At 41.8% G+C, this 14,106-nt stretch overlaps 1 pseudogene; it reads left to right on the forward strand.

Annotated features, from left to right (window-relative positions):
- The first annotated feature begins 8,701 nt into the window (after positions 1 to 8,701).
- LOC129078492 (nucleolar protein 12-like) lies at positions 8,702 to 9,565 on the forward strand (annotated as a pseudogene).
- The last annotated feature ends 4,541 nt before the right edge of the window (positions 9,566 to 14,106 follow it).

Consider the following 14,106-nt stretch of genomic DNA (forward strand, 5'->3'; position numbering starts at 1 on the left):
CCGCCTAAGGCATGGGAAGGTAGAGATGCCTCCCAGAACAAAACAGCCCCAATGCAGGACTTAATATGCTATTATTCCCCCTCCCCTCTCCTGCAGGGTAATTTATGCATTTTTCCAATGCAAGAACAGCCCATCTTTTATTACATGAGAATTGTTTTTAGGGTTGTGCAAGAGACTACCACTAGGGAAAATGGGATGAAATTAAATGGAGATTTAGACTTCAGAAAAAAAAAAAGCCTTAATATTGAGCTCTGTTAGAAAGGATAATATTCAGTTTCCCAAAGGAAGTAAGAGCTGCCACATTCATTCACAACCCAAAGCCTCTTTCAAAATTGCACAGAAGTGTATTCGGCAAACCACTATGAGAGGCCTTAAAGCCCTTTCCTTTGTCATCTTACCACTGAGGTATCTAAGATCCAGTGTCACTGTCCAGACCATCATAATATCCCATCTGCTGAGCAGTTGTAGCAGCTCTTCATCATTTTAACTAAAGTCTAATTCAATCAAAAACCTGAATATCATTCACAAACTGGCTTAGATTACATTCCCCAGAGGCAGACCCTGAGATGAGGATCCATGCACATGTGGCTTATTAAATACATGCTTCCAAGGGAGACTGGCAAGGGAACCAAGGAAGCAGGACAGAGACAAGAGGAAGCCACACAAATGTGAATGCCCGGCAGGTCCTGCAGAGGGTAGCTTCGTATGGGTCCTCGGGGGACTCTGACAGGTAAATTATGCATCAGAGCTGGGGCAAAGAAGCTGGGCTTTCCTATACCCCCATCCTCCCATTACTGGTTAAGGGCTATACCAGAGTGGTTTCCAGGCTCCACAGTGAATTCTCCAGGCACTTCTGTCTCTCCAGCTGTTCAGGAAAATTCCAGCAGCCCAAGTGCAGTTCTCCTAAAAAGAGCCCCAGGTACCTACTTTGGCAGTGAAAGCACATCAAAACCAGTGGGAATGCAAAAGCCATAAAAAGGAATCCAGGGGAATCTGGGCATGGAACTATGTGCCCTGATTCCTTAATTCTACTGAAATATATGCAGAGGAAAAAGCCATGGATGTGTGGAAAGATTTAACTTTGTAGGTTTGTTGCAATGCTATTTAAAATAGATGCATCACCTAGGGTGCTTTTGGCTTCAAATAATAGAAACTTCAATTCAAACTGGGCTCAGTAATGAAGCAGTCTGCTAGTTCACATACAGAAAGGTCTAGAAGTAGTTCAAGCATCCACCACAGTTCTGCCTGGGCTCAGCTTCACTTCCTACCAGTTATCTAGACTCTGCCCTTCTCCATAAGTGACTCTGCCTTAGACTTGGCTTCCACATGACTTTTTTAATGGCTGAAGCTGTTATAGGAGAAGTATTTTTTTTCTTTCTCCAACCATAGAGCACAGTGTTGGGCTTCATTTCCAATGCAATCACTTAGGTTCCTTGTTCACTCCTGAACAAATCACTACAGCAACGAGCTTGGGGATACATTGAGTAGTTCATGCCAAACAGGACTAATTTGAAGGGGGAGACAGAAAGAAAATGCCACCCAAACCACCTAATTGATTAACAATGCATTAAGAGGAAGTACTAAATAGCCATCATAGTGGGCAAAACTGAAGACAAACTAAAAAATATCCATACATAGGACAATGATTTTACAAATTAGAATATCATCATTTGGTGCAATTCTACACATCAATTTAAAATATATAACAATAAGAAAATATGTTTAAATATATTTGATATGGAAAGATTATAAAACTCCTGGAAGGATACACACCCATACGTTAACAGTCTTCCTCTAGCTGATAAGAAACATTGACACTCTTTACACGCTTCTTCCAAACAAAATCAGCACTGGCATAGGGACTTCTTCACTAGGTGCCAAAGAGGTTCACCAGTTCAAAGAACTGCCAGTCACTTTCTTTCTACCCCAGAAGTTATCTAGTGGACCCCTGATAAAGAGGACTAATAGTGGCATGCAGAAGCCCCCAGAAATGGTGCACAGCTAACAGCTGGTGCCAATCCTGTTGGAACATGAAGTCTGACTCCACTTCCATGGGTTATTTTGTACTTCTTTGTTTAATTATTGGTGCTTGTGCGACACAGAATTGATTCAACTTTCAGGGAGCACGCCCAAAGATGTACTGGGCTGTCTGTCTTTCCAGTGTCCCCATGAATAATAATATTGCTAATCATCCCCTTGGGAAAATAGCATTAAGGGAAAGATCAAAGTACCAGATCTAGGTCCTTAGTGAACCACATCGAGTGGAATTTAGATAAATAATTATGACAACCCCATCCTTATAACCAACACCAAATCTCTCAAAAACCCTAAGAATAGTCTCATTTTATCCTTCATTTTTTATGAAGTGGCAGCCTTACTTTAAATTTGGGCCATTATTTAAAATTACCCAAGACATAGGGAATTCTAGAATTTTGAGAAGTAATGAAAAACATAAGGTCTTTTTAGGGCTGAAAATATCACCAAACTTCTGTGGCTCTAACATCAAAAGACTTCTTGGAAAACATTTTCCTGATATATGGCTACACTAAATACTGGACCCCCCCACTTCTGGGCACATGGAAAGAACACTGCTTCTTTTACATTTGAGTCATGTGACTAGTTCTGGACAAATGGTTGTGATTAGCAGTAATATGTGTCATTTTGGAGCCAAAACACTTAACAGTGCAACGCTCCATCAGCCCCCCATCTGAATCATCAACCATGGAAGTGTGTGTTGAGATGGAGGTACCACAAGGTGGCAGCAGCCTTAACCCTTGAAAGCTATTCACCCACCAATATTAGGTGAATAAAAAATAAATGCTTGTGGAGGTTTTTTTTTTTTTTTTAAGTATTGAGTTTATTGGGGTGAAATTGGTTAATAAAACTATAGTTTTCAAGTGTACAATTTTATATCATCTGAATATTGTATTGTGTGTTTACCACCTAACGTCCAGCCTCATTGCATCACCAATTGTTTCCCCTTTACCCCTCAACCTTCCCCCACCCCCCCTTCCCCCTGGTTATCACCATACTGATAAGGGGTTAATAACCAAACATTGTGTTGTCTGTGCCTATGAGGGTTTGGGGGTTTTTTTTCACCTTTTTCACCCAGCCCCCTAACCTCCTCTAACAACTATCAGTCTGTTTTCTATATTTATGAGTCTGTTACCATTTTGTTTATTTTGTTCATTAGAATCCACATATGAGTGAAATCATATGGTATTTGTCTTTCTCTGACTGGCTTATTTCACTTACCATAATACTCTCCAGTTCTGTCCATGCTGTCACAAAAGGTCAGATTTCCTTCTTTTTCATAGCTAAGTAGTATTCCGTTGTGTAAATGCACCACAGCTTTTTTATCCACTCACCTACTGATAGGCATTTGGGTTGTGTCCAAATCTTGGATATTGCAAAGAATGCTGCAATGAACACAGAGGTGCATATATTCTTTTAAATCAGTGTTTCAGACTTCTTCAGATATAGTCCCAGAAGTGGAATCACTGGGTGATAAGGCAGTTCCATTTTTAATCTTTTGAGGTAACTCCATTCTGGCTTCCACAGCAACTACACCCATCTGCAGTCCCACCAACAGTGCACAAGGGTTCCCCTTTCTCCACATCCTCACTAGCACTTTTTTGTTGATTTATTGATGATAGCCATTCTAATAGGTGTGAAGTGATATCTCATTGTGGTTTTAATTTGTATTTCTCTGATGATCAGTAACATTGAGCTGCTTTTCAAGTGTCTATTGACAATCTGTATGACCTCTTTGGAGAAGTATCTGTTCAGGTCCTTTGCCCGTTTTCTAATTGGACTGGGGTGGCGGGGGGGCGGGGGGGCAGTGGCATTGAGTTTTATAAGTTCTTTATAAATTTTGGATATCAACCCCTTATCAGATGTATCATTGGCAAATATGTTCTACCATTCAGTGGGTTGTCTTTTCATTTTGTTGATGATTTCCTTTGCTGTACAAAAACTTTTAGTTTGATGTAGTCCCATTTTTTTTTCTCATTTCCCTTGCCCAAGGAAATAGAGCTAAAAAAAATACTGACATGAGAAATGTCCTTTCCCACCTCTTTTCCACCCATGATTGCCACTGTGTCTCGATTGCTCAGAGATCCCAACCACACCACGCCAGCACTTATTCTCAGCCCTTGCAAAATAATGCTTCCCCCTGGTTCTTCCTATCCAGATCCTACAAATGCTTCAAAGGGCAGCTCAACGGTTACCTTCGCCAGAAACCCCCATGAAAGCTCAACCCACCGGGGTCTTTTTTCCTCAAAACTTCTATCGTTCCACTCTTTTTTTATCACACACTTAGGATGGAGATGTTTTGTCATCATTTTTATGTGATTAGTCTTCTTCCTCCACCTAGAGGTACGCATCTTTTATACATAGCTTTTATTCCCCAGCATAAGTAGCATGATACTAAGCCCATTGCAGAGGCTCAGTTTGAGTGTATTGTTTAGATAATTATGCATAATAATTAAATACTAAAATTGGAATGGCAAAGCAGAAACTTAAGGATTAAAATCCAGTTTTCTCAATATAAGCGAACATCAATCTTAATTATGGCAAAACCAAACCCGATGGCCCAATTCCTCATTTAAGAATCCATAAATAACTTTTAAATATTCTTTTGCTGCATCATAGGATGGGGCAAAGTGTTGTAGCCTTGGACTTTTACAGTAATCCACTAACACATTTTCTAGAGCAACGTGGCCTGAAAAAAGCAGTTCAAAAATCCTGCCAAGACTGGCTTGCTTTATGGGGATACTAGTATAGACGCAAGGGCGCCACTGTTATAGCAATATTGATTTTCTGGAACACTTGGTTTCAGTAGTACTAACTTTTGTCCATTGAGCAGTAACCACTGACAAGCATGTCAGACAAAAATTCTGAGAACCAAACGTTAATGCACTTTCCTGAGAAATTTTGAAATTCAGTTTAGTTACGTTATTGAACAGGAATCTATCACTGAAAACAAGGTGACTAGTTAACAACAGGGGAACAGGTGAGTTAGATGTGTGGATACTGTTGATGTCTTTCTTCCCCTTCCTTCCTGCGTTGTGTAACAGCCAGGCTGCTTGAACAGATTTCCGCCATCACATTATAAACCAGTCCACATAATCTCATCACTCCACCCCCTTGCTACAATGATTCTATTAGCTGTGGGCAAAAACTCAGCTGATCAGTTCAAGACATTCCCTGGCTACAGTGACTTAGGTTTAGTTTTGTTCAATCAAAGTAAAAACGAAGCTTTTGTTTGATAGTTTGGGGAGAACATCTCTCTCTGTCTGGAAAGTTCAGCGTTATAAATTGAATTGCTCCTCTCCCCAAAGTTCATATACAGAAGCCCTAACACCCAATGTGATGGTATTTGAAGATAATGCTTTCATCTGGTAATTAGGTTTATATGAGGTCATGAAGGTGGGGCTCTTGTGATGAGATTAGTGCCTTTATAAGAACAGACACCAGAGAACTTGCTTCCTCTCTCTCTTCACCCACAGGAAGCAAGGAAAGGCCATGTAAGGACACAGCAAGAAGGTGGTTGTCTGCAACCCAAGGGCAACCCTTCACCAGATACCAATCTTGCTGGCACCTTGATCTTGGACTAGCAGTCTCTAGAACTGTAAAAATAAATTCCTGTGGTTTAAGCCAACCAGTCTGTGGTATTTTGTTATGGCAGTCCAAGCTAAGGCATGCAGCAAGTAAGTGGGAAGCCTGAAAAAGGAGCAGAGATTTTTATTCCCTGGGAAAAGCCAGCCTGAGACAGCCTTCTGGAGAATGGCAGACCTCCTAAAAGAAAGAAATAGAAACAATGCCCTTATAATATCACACCTAATTCCACTTGCAGTTGGTATTTTCCCTTGCAAATCAATTCTCCTAACATGTAGAAATTATATATATGCACAAGGATGATATTTAAAAGGTAACATGGAAACAAACACATTAAATTTTGAGGGTAGGGAGATTGGTTTTCTCTTTTATTTCAAAATCAGTTCACAAAGGGTCGGATATATGCATTACCTCATCTAATCCCCATTTGACAAGAAGGAAACTAACTGCAATATTAATGTTATTTGTTCCATAAATAAAAATTTGCACAACAATAATTGAACTGTTAAAAAACTACTTTGTTGGCTCCTGGAAACCATCTACCTATAGAATAAAATGGTACAAAGTTTGCTTGATATGAAAGAATCACTCTACACAACGCATGAAGGGCAGATGAACAATCTCTTATACAAACAATCTGAGCTCAACATAAATATCATTCAATCTTGCCCTCTATTACAGTAACATCATATGGTTCATAGATAAGATGACCACAACACTAGAGATATAGTAAGGATTCAATAAATATTTGTTGAATTTTATGAACAACCATGAGTTGATCCTTGCAATGCATTTCATTCCTTTAATTGTGTTTATTCAAATGCTTCTGTTGAGATAGCATTTCTATACCAGAATGTTCAAACTAAAACTAAGAACTACTCACCTGAACCAAGATCAGACTGGCACCTCATGACTATATCTGAAGTCCTCCATTTTTAAGAAGTGTGCTAGATATTTGCCCCTACAGACCCACTCTCTACCCTCGCCACCCTATGACCTGGATGGTCTACATTAACAAGCTTCCAGTTGGGTTTGGCCACAGGAGAGGCAAGACAGTACACAGGAAACAAACAAATGAGGTCAGATACTTTTCCCTCTTCTTTACCCTCTGCAGGACGACTGCAGCTGCTTGTCACCTGCAACTGGCCACTTGCATACACCCTGCCCCAGCTCTAGACTCCAGTAGTGCCACCTGCATTGAGGGTAGTATTAACAGGCCCCGACAAGTACTCCACTCTTTCTATCTCGAGGATACTGCATAATTGCCTATGATTTTGTTCTAGGCACAAATAATCCCTTTATCAAATCCACTACAAATAAACCCATTAAGGCATGACATATGATTTTTCCAAGACCATGACTAACACAAAAATGGTATCCAGTTGATTTTGTAATGCAACTTGAGATCACGAAGGATATAGAAGCTCTTTTAGCAAAATAAGACTAAAAGTTATGCAGTTTTAGGAGATGTATCTCATATGTTCACTTAGTGGCAGGGTCTCAAATCTTACAGTAGAAATATCTAAAAAAATTTTCACATCTCCATACAAACCAAAAGAGGAAAATAAAAACTTTTTAAAGTCGCCACCTAATGTAAAGACCACTCTGATTCCTTTTCTCCTCTCCAACACTCTAGGGATTCTAAGTCTCACACCCCTACCCAAAGGTAAAAAATAGGTAGGGGAAAGAGAACAGCTATGATTTATACCCTATTTTGTGGGTCAAACATGAAGACATCTGGGTAAAGCCATGGCCTTGGAAAAGAAGAACGGTGGTAATGTACGGGGAAGGATCAAAAGGACCTAGCACTGAAAGTAGGGAACATAGGATATAAGAAAGAGGAACTATGTGCATGATAGAATATTTCCACTGCTCATTACTCAGCCGTAAAGGTTGCTGAATTGGCTGACAACCAGAATCGTCTTGTTCTTCCCTGGGGAAGGTGAAGAGGCATGAGAACTCCTTCTCTGAGTTGTCAGGCTTGGCCCACTCAGATGGCCCACCACAAGCTGAAGGAACCTCCAGGTGGAGATATGCTGATACAAAACCACCCCAGGGCTGTGCAGGCTTTCAGCCATGAAGTCCAAGGAGCACCAAATGTCATGTTGCTCACTGAAAAGACCATGTAAGCCGTAGCCCTGCTGAATCTCACTCAGATCCCAAGTTCCCACTCAGTACCTTGGAATGATTAGTAAGCTCAGATGTGGTATCCTACATTTCAACCTCAAGCATCTACTACTTAGAGTCCATCACGATGAACATGAACCAACAAAGTGAACTTTCTGGAAGTTGTGCACTCTCTCCCCCTACTTCCAGTCATCAAAAGGCTCATAATATTCTTGCACATAGCAAACAGGGAAAGAGGGCTACTATAGGACCAGCCAGCAATGTACCCTCAGAAGTGGTTGGAATTTTATATATTATATATTAATTTCAAATAATATATAAAATTTGAATTTGAATTGTCTGCCATCATAAAAATCTGGATCTCCAGCTACTTTTGGAAAAACTCGTAAGATCTGGCAACGATGGGTTCACGTTTCCCAGAAGCCACCATCATTAGGGCTGAGTGACCGCCATGCCCATCAAACTAGACCTCCTACCACCGGACACACTGATTAATGTTAAATCCTGGCTTCTGGGACCATCTGAGTGGGCCAAGCCTGACAACTCAGAGAACGAGTTCCGCTTCTCACCTTCTCCTCCTCCAGGGAAGAACGATAAAACTCTAGCTGTTGGCGGAGACAGCAACCTTGATGGCTCACTCTGATGGCAGGGAAATATTTGGACCCTTGTGACTGAGGGACAATCTCCTTGATCACAGTAAGTGGCATCAGCTCTACTGTCATCCACGAAACATTAACTTTCCAGGATTATGGAAAGACTTCTGAAGAAACCTCTGGAGGTTAAGTTTCCATACTTTCTCCATCTAGAGAGTTCCAAATTCATACAGGGCCAGTTTTGAAAACTCAATAGCTTTGCCGTGGCATGTTGTTTTAGATCGGACTCGGCCCTAAAATCTGTCTGGGCCTCCGACCCCTCCACCCGCTCCTGCACACGCCCCTCAATCCCACGCAGTAAGATGCCGAGGAAAGGGGTCCTCACCTCCGGCAACGGCAACAGCGACTCCGGCGAGCGGAGCCGCCAACCCGGCCGCCCGGCGGTGGCACAACAACAAGCAAGATGGCGGCCACGGCTTGCACTCGGCGTCCGTGAGGAGAAGCAGAGGGACAGCCTGACAGGCTTCCACAGCAGAAGTCAGCTGCCGCAGAGGAGACCAAGCAGCGGCTCGAGAAGGAGCAGGAGCAGCTCCGGAAAGAGCGCCACCGGCATACTAGAAGATGCTGCCAGAGAGAGAGAGGCGGCGCTCGAGGTGGCCGACGAACTGGACGGGCTGGTGACAGCAAAGATCGAGTGTGTCAGCCCGACCACCCCAACCACACTGTGACCGCCATCAGGGACCTGGACACCTCCGGAGCTGGCGGCTCGGACCGCGCCGGCCTGAGCAATGGGCTGGGCAGGGGTCTGAGGAGGTGGTGCCATCCATGGAGAAGCCGGCCAGAGCCTGACCCAGGAAGTCCCGCGGCTCTCCCTCTCACGGCATCCCTGCCCGCGCACTGCCACAAAGAGGTCACATGGACACACCCTGCACGGGGCCTGGGATGCCACCAAGGACGCCTTAAGTGCCACTCGTACCAGCAAGGCCCAGCACCACCGACTGAGTGGCAAAGCCCAGCACAGTGGCAGGGGGGCAGGGGACCGGACCACCAGGCCAGGGCCCCAGCCTAGGCTGCAAGGCCCTGTCCTGTGTCCCACCACACCCGGCCTGTACCAAGACCTGGGGCTTCTACCCCAGAAGCAGCAGGCAGCTCAGAGCTCCCCTCCTTCAGAAGGAAGCTTCGGGGCCACCTTTGGAGCATCTATCCAACTGTGCCCTCGGCCTTAGTTCAGCCCCTTTGCTTTAGGAGGTCCAAATTTGCCTCATGTTCGCCTGTCTTTAGTGCTTTACATCCAGCTCCATTGGGCCTCTAATGGGGAGCTGTCCTTTATAACCTGTCAGTAGCTCTGCCATGATGAATAGAAACATGAGTAGCCCTGATGAAACCTTGGTTAACTTCTCAGCCCCATAGCCTCTGGAAGTAGAGAGGAAATCTTTTAACATTTCAATCAGGCTGACATCAAGCACTGAAGACTGTTGCTTTGAGGCAGAAATCTAAGGCAAGGTAGAAAGCTGGAATGGGAGAATGTCAGCTTAGCAATAAGAACCAAAAAGAAGTTGAAAGGCACATTAGGAGGTCAAGGGCTCAGTTTCTTAAATATCATGGACTGCTAGAGCTGGGCAGGACCTGAAATCTCATCTAACCCCTATTCAAAGATGAGGAAATGAAGCTGAAAACCGTTAAATGGTTTGGCCAGGATGTCTGTCTTGTTAACCTCTGCTTCCGAGCATTCAGCCCAGTGCCTGGCACGTAACAGCAGTTGATTAGATGGTTGGTTGGTTGAATGAACATATGGCAGAACCTGAACTGAAATGCAAGACAAAGGTTTTACAGCGAGTATTTCCCAACCCCACTGATCATCCCAAACCAAACAATGCTTTTTAGGTAGATGCCTGGACCCCACCCCAGACCTCTTGAATCAGAATCCTCAGAAGTGAGAGCCTGGTGATGTTAGCCTTCTCCCTGTTCATTTGGATGATCACCCGGGTTTAGAAATCATTGCCCTGAATAATGCCATCTCTTGATGCCTACCATACCTAAACAGTTGCCATTTATTCCACCATCTCACTTTGCTACAGACAGAGCCAACCATGTCCCTTTTTGGAGTCGGGAAGTCTCCACTGAAATTTTTTCTAAACGTAGCACACAACTTTCAGGGTGGTTATCACTTTTAGCCCAATTTGGATTAAAGGGTGAGTATTGACTTTGAAACAATAGGATTTCATAACACTGAAATGGCATAGCATTAATTAGCAAGAAAAATATATATACATGAGAATACACAGGATTTCATAGTAAAACCTTTGTCAGTTAGCCCAACAATGAGGAGCGACATGGTCTGCTAAGAGTCCAGGCAGATATCCTGGTTTAGTGGAGATACTATGGGCAAGGACTCAGAAAATAACATAACTGAATTAGGTCTTCATTAATACAACAAATAGGGTATTATTTTTGACTCAAAAGATAATAACAGTTATTTCGGTAACAAATGTGTGTGGCTTTTTTGTTTCTCTCCCATTAAAATCTTTGTCTCACATGAGGTCTGGCATTCATCATGGACTTGTTCAGACCTATCAAGGCTCTCCTGTGAACAGGAAAAGAAGCTAAGCCTGGGCCACAGCAAATCAGAGTGTAATATGTTAACCAGACACCGCTCTCAAAGGGACATTCCAAAGATAAATGCATTTATGTTCACAAGGTTCTTTGGGCTCCCAAGAAAAAAGATGTTCTGTGCATCTGGTCCTATTAATAACTTCTGTGGGTTTCATTTGTGCTCATACCCACAACAATACAAGAGGCTATGTAGCCAGCTCCATTCATTCAGTCATTCATTTACTTTAAATTTACATATAAAAGTTAATACAGGGCCTTCTTTTTTAGAAGTCTATATTTATATAAAAAAGGAGAGAGAGAAAACTAAATAAAACCTCTTTTCATCTTTACTTAAATCTGTCTATATTACTCCCTGTAAATAGTATATTCTAAAATTTAACTCTTTTTATGGGAATCAAAGATAGAGCATGATGACTATAGTTGATAACACTGTATTGTATACTTGAAATTTGCTAAGGGGGTAGAGCTTAAGTATTCTCACCACAAAAAAAGGTAACTATGTGAGGGGGCAGATGTTAATTAGCTTGATTGTGGTACTCAGTTCACAATGTATATGTATATCTAATTATGTTAAGCATCTTAAATACGTACAGTTCTTATGTCAGTTATATCTCGAATAAAGCTGGGGGAGGGGAGAAGGCAAATTATCCAGCAGAAAGAGATTGGCCTGCCCTAGAGGCACTATCAATATAATATCTCCCAATGCTGGCACCTCTGTCTCTCTCATGGCCACTGTCCACTAAAAGAACTCTATGAAGTCCAAACACAAGTTTTTAAATTATCCAGCCCTCTCAGCTCCTGAAAGATAGGAAAGAAAAAGTGAGGGAAGGTGAGAGACTATGGTGGTAAGAGTGGTGCTAAAGCAGAAACACAAACCAATAAATGCAAGTAAGTTCGGAGTTTGGGCCGCCACGGAGTCTTAAACCAGGCCCACTGTGTTTTGATCTTGCAGAAGCACATATGGTCTTCCATTAGCGGGTCTCAGAGCAGTGGGCAATGTTACCATACCATATGTGCTGATCACAACAACAGGGCTGATTTATGTTAGTGAGTGCAAGGTTTTTTCTTTGTATTTCATCTCCTTGTTATTTCAAGAGAAATGTAAGGGCAGATTTATTCTGCCATTACAGAGAGTCTTCCTGGAGTTTGTTTAAAGTTGATAGTTTCCAGTAGGGTGAAGCAGATCTGTTTCCTACAAAAATCTGGTGAAAGCTAAGAGTTCCTTCTCCTCTTCCTCCCCTGAAATGAAAGCAGATTTACCCTCATCCCCACCCCAACTCAAAGCTCATTCTAGAACCACAAACATAGAGTTAAGACAAGAATATTATAGAGAATAGTCACTCTATAAATTTAATGCTTACATGTGGCTTCTCCTGCTTCCTCTACTTATTTTCTCACCATGAGGAATAATTCCAGCCAGGAGTCAATAGCTTCACAAGGCTAATCTGGCAAATCCCAAGTATGTCAGATAACTAGGTAGAATTTTTAGAAATGACAGGAAAGTTCTGCTATCTTTGTCTCCCTAGAAGAGTCTAAGATTCTCCCCTGCTGGCCAATTAATCAAATTTTCAGTAGCAATTAAGGTGGGTCAAAAGGAAAATGAAAATAGAGGTTTCAATACTGCCACACAGAGGTGGAGGATATTGTTGCTTGTTACATGTGCAAACAAGATGTTAAGAGCCACCACCGTATGGCCCCATAGGATTAGTCACCTCTGGTCCTTTGAGGCTAGAAAACCATTTATCTCGGTTATCTCTGTGCTTCTATCCCACTAGATGTCACTCTGACTTCTGATTCCCACCCAACCAACACCCTTCTATCATCCCAATAACAACCTGTAAGTTAATCACTTGCCTTCTCAATGCAGATCTTCAAAACTCTTTTATCGCATCTTCTACTTCCTCTAATCAACAGACATCAAAGAGATAAAAAACATTCTCATGATTAAATTAATTGACTCTGAAGTGTGAAGAAATGACACCCATTCTGGAGTTAGTCTTCACTTCAATGTGTGGTTAGTAATAAAAATAAATTTCTAATTGGTATAAAGGCAAAAGGTGAGACAAAGGGGAGAGGATCTTCTCAGGCATTGTGGGGAAGAGGCACAGTTTTTAACTGGACTCTAAATCTCATCAGACCTTTTTCTCCTCCCATGTGTACCCCCCTCATCTTTCTCTTCCTCCTAAAATATCAAGAGTGGGAGAGAGCCCTGAGTTAGCAATAAAGTCAAGAGCAATGACCCAGTGTTTGGAGGAGACTTTATTGTTTAGCTAATAAAACTCCTTGCCTTACAATAGAAAATAAAGTTATCTTTCTCTCATCCACCTCTCTTTAAAACTGAGGAGGTGATTTAAAGAATCAAATCCCACTTCTTTTATATAACAAGCATCCTGAAAAGCAAAATAAGGTGCTTAAAAACATGTGTATTGTAAAGAGGTTACAAGTACAGCTTTAGACTCAAGCAAATTTAAGTTCAAAAGTGGGCTTTGTCATATACAACCTTTGTGATTTAGGGTAATTACTACCCCTCTAGATTTCACTTCTCTCTCCTATAAAGTGGGGTTATTCACATCTATGTTGTTGAGAGATGACAAAGTCTATAGACACTTAGCAAAGTGCCTGGCATGTTGTTAGTGCTCAGTATCAGCTGGTTGTTGTCGGCATAAGGGTAATGGTTATGGACTCAGTGCATTATCACTACACTGAACACTAGTTGAGAGAGGAATGATGTCTTATCTTTCTTCCTCAGCATAGTACCACTCACAGAATGCATATATAATAAATACTTGTTGAATTGAGTAGAAACAGTGGGCACAGTTAATTAAGTCACTTAACAAGTATCTGTTAGGCACCTATGGCCCATGGAATATCTTAAACTCAGGAAATAAAGTTGTGGGAAAAAAACTTATTAAACTCCCCGCTTTTAAAGAGTTGTCATTCTAAGAATGAAAGGCAGGCAATTGACAAGTAAATAAGATATAATTTCCGATGATAACATGGCAATATGAACTATTAAATAATAAAGAGAATTAGGGAGTAGAGAATCACCTGGAATAAGAAGCAACTTTTTAGAAGATCACTAATGAAATCACCTCTGAAGAGGAGGTATTAAATCTGAGAATTGGATAATAAAAATGCATTAACCATGAGAAGA

The sequence above is a fragment of the Pteronotus mesoamericanus genome, unplaced genomic scaffold (assembly GCF_021234165.1).
Source record: "Pteronotus mesoamericanus isolate MK-2021 breed Mesoamerican mustached bat unplaced genomic scaffold, CSHL_Meso_final contig_73, whole genome shotgun sequence".
In the NCBI taxonomy this organism is placed as follows: domain Eukaryota; kingdom Metazoa; phylum Chordata; class Mammalia; order Chiroptera; family Mormoopidae; genus Pteronotus; species Pteronotus mesoamericanus.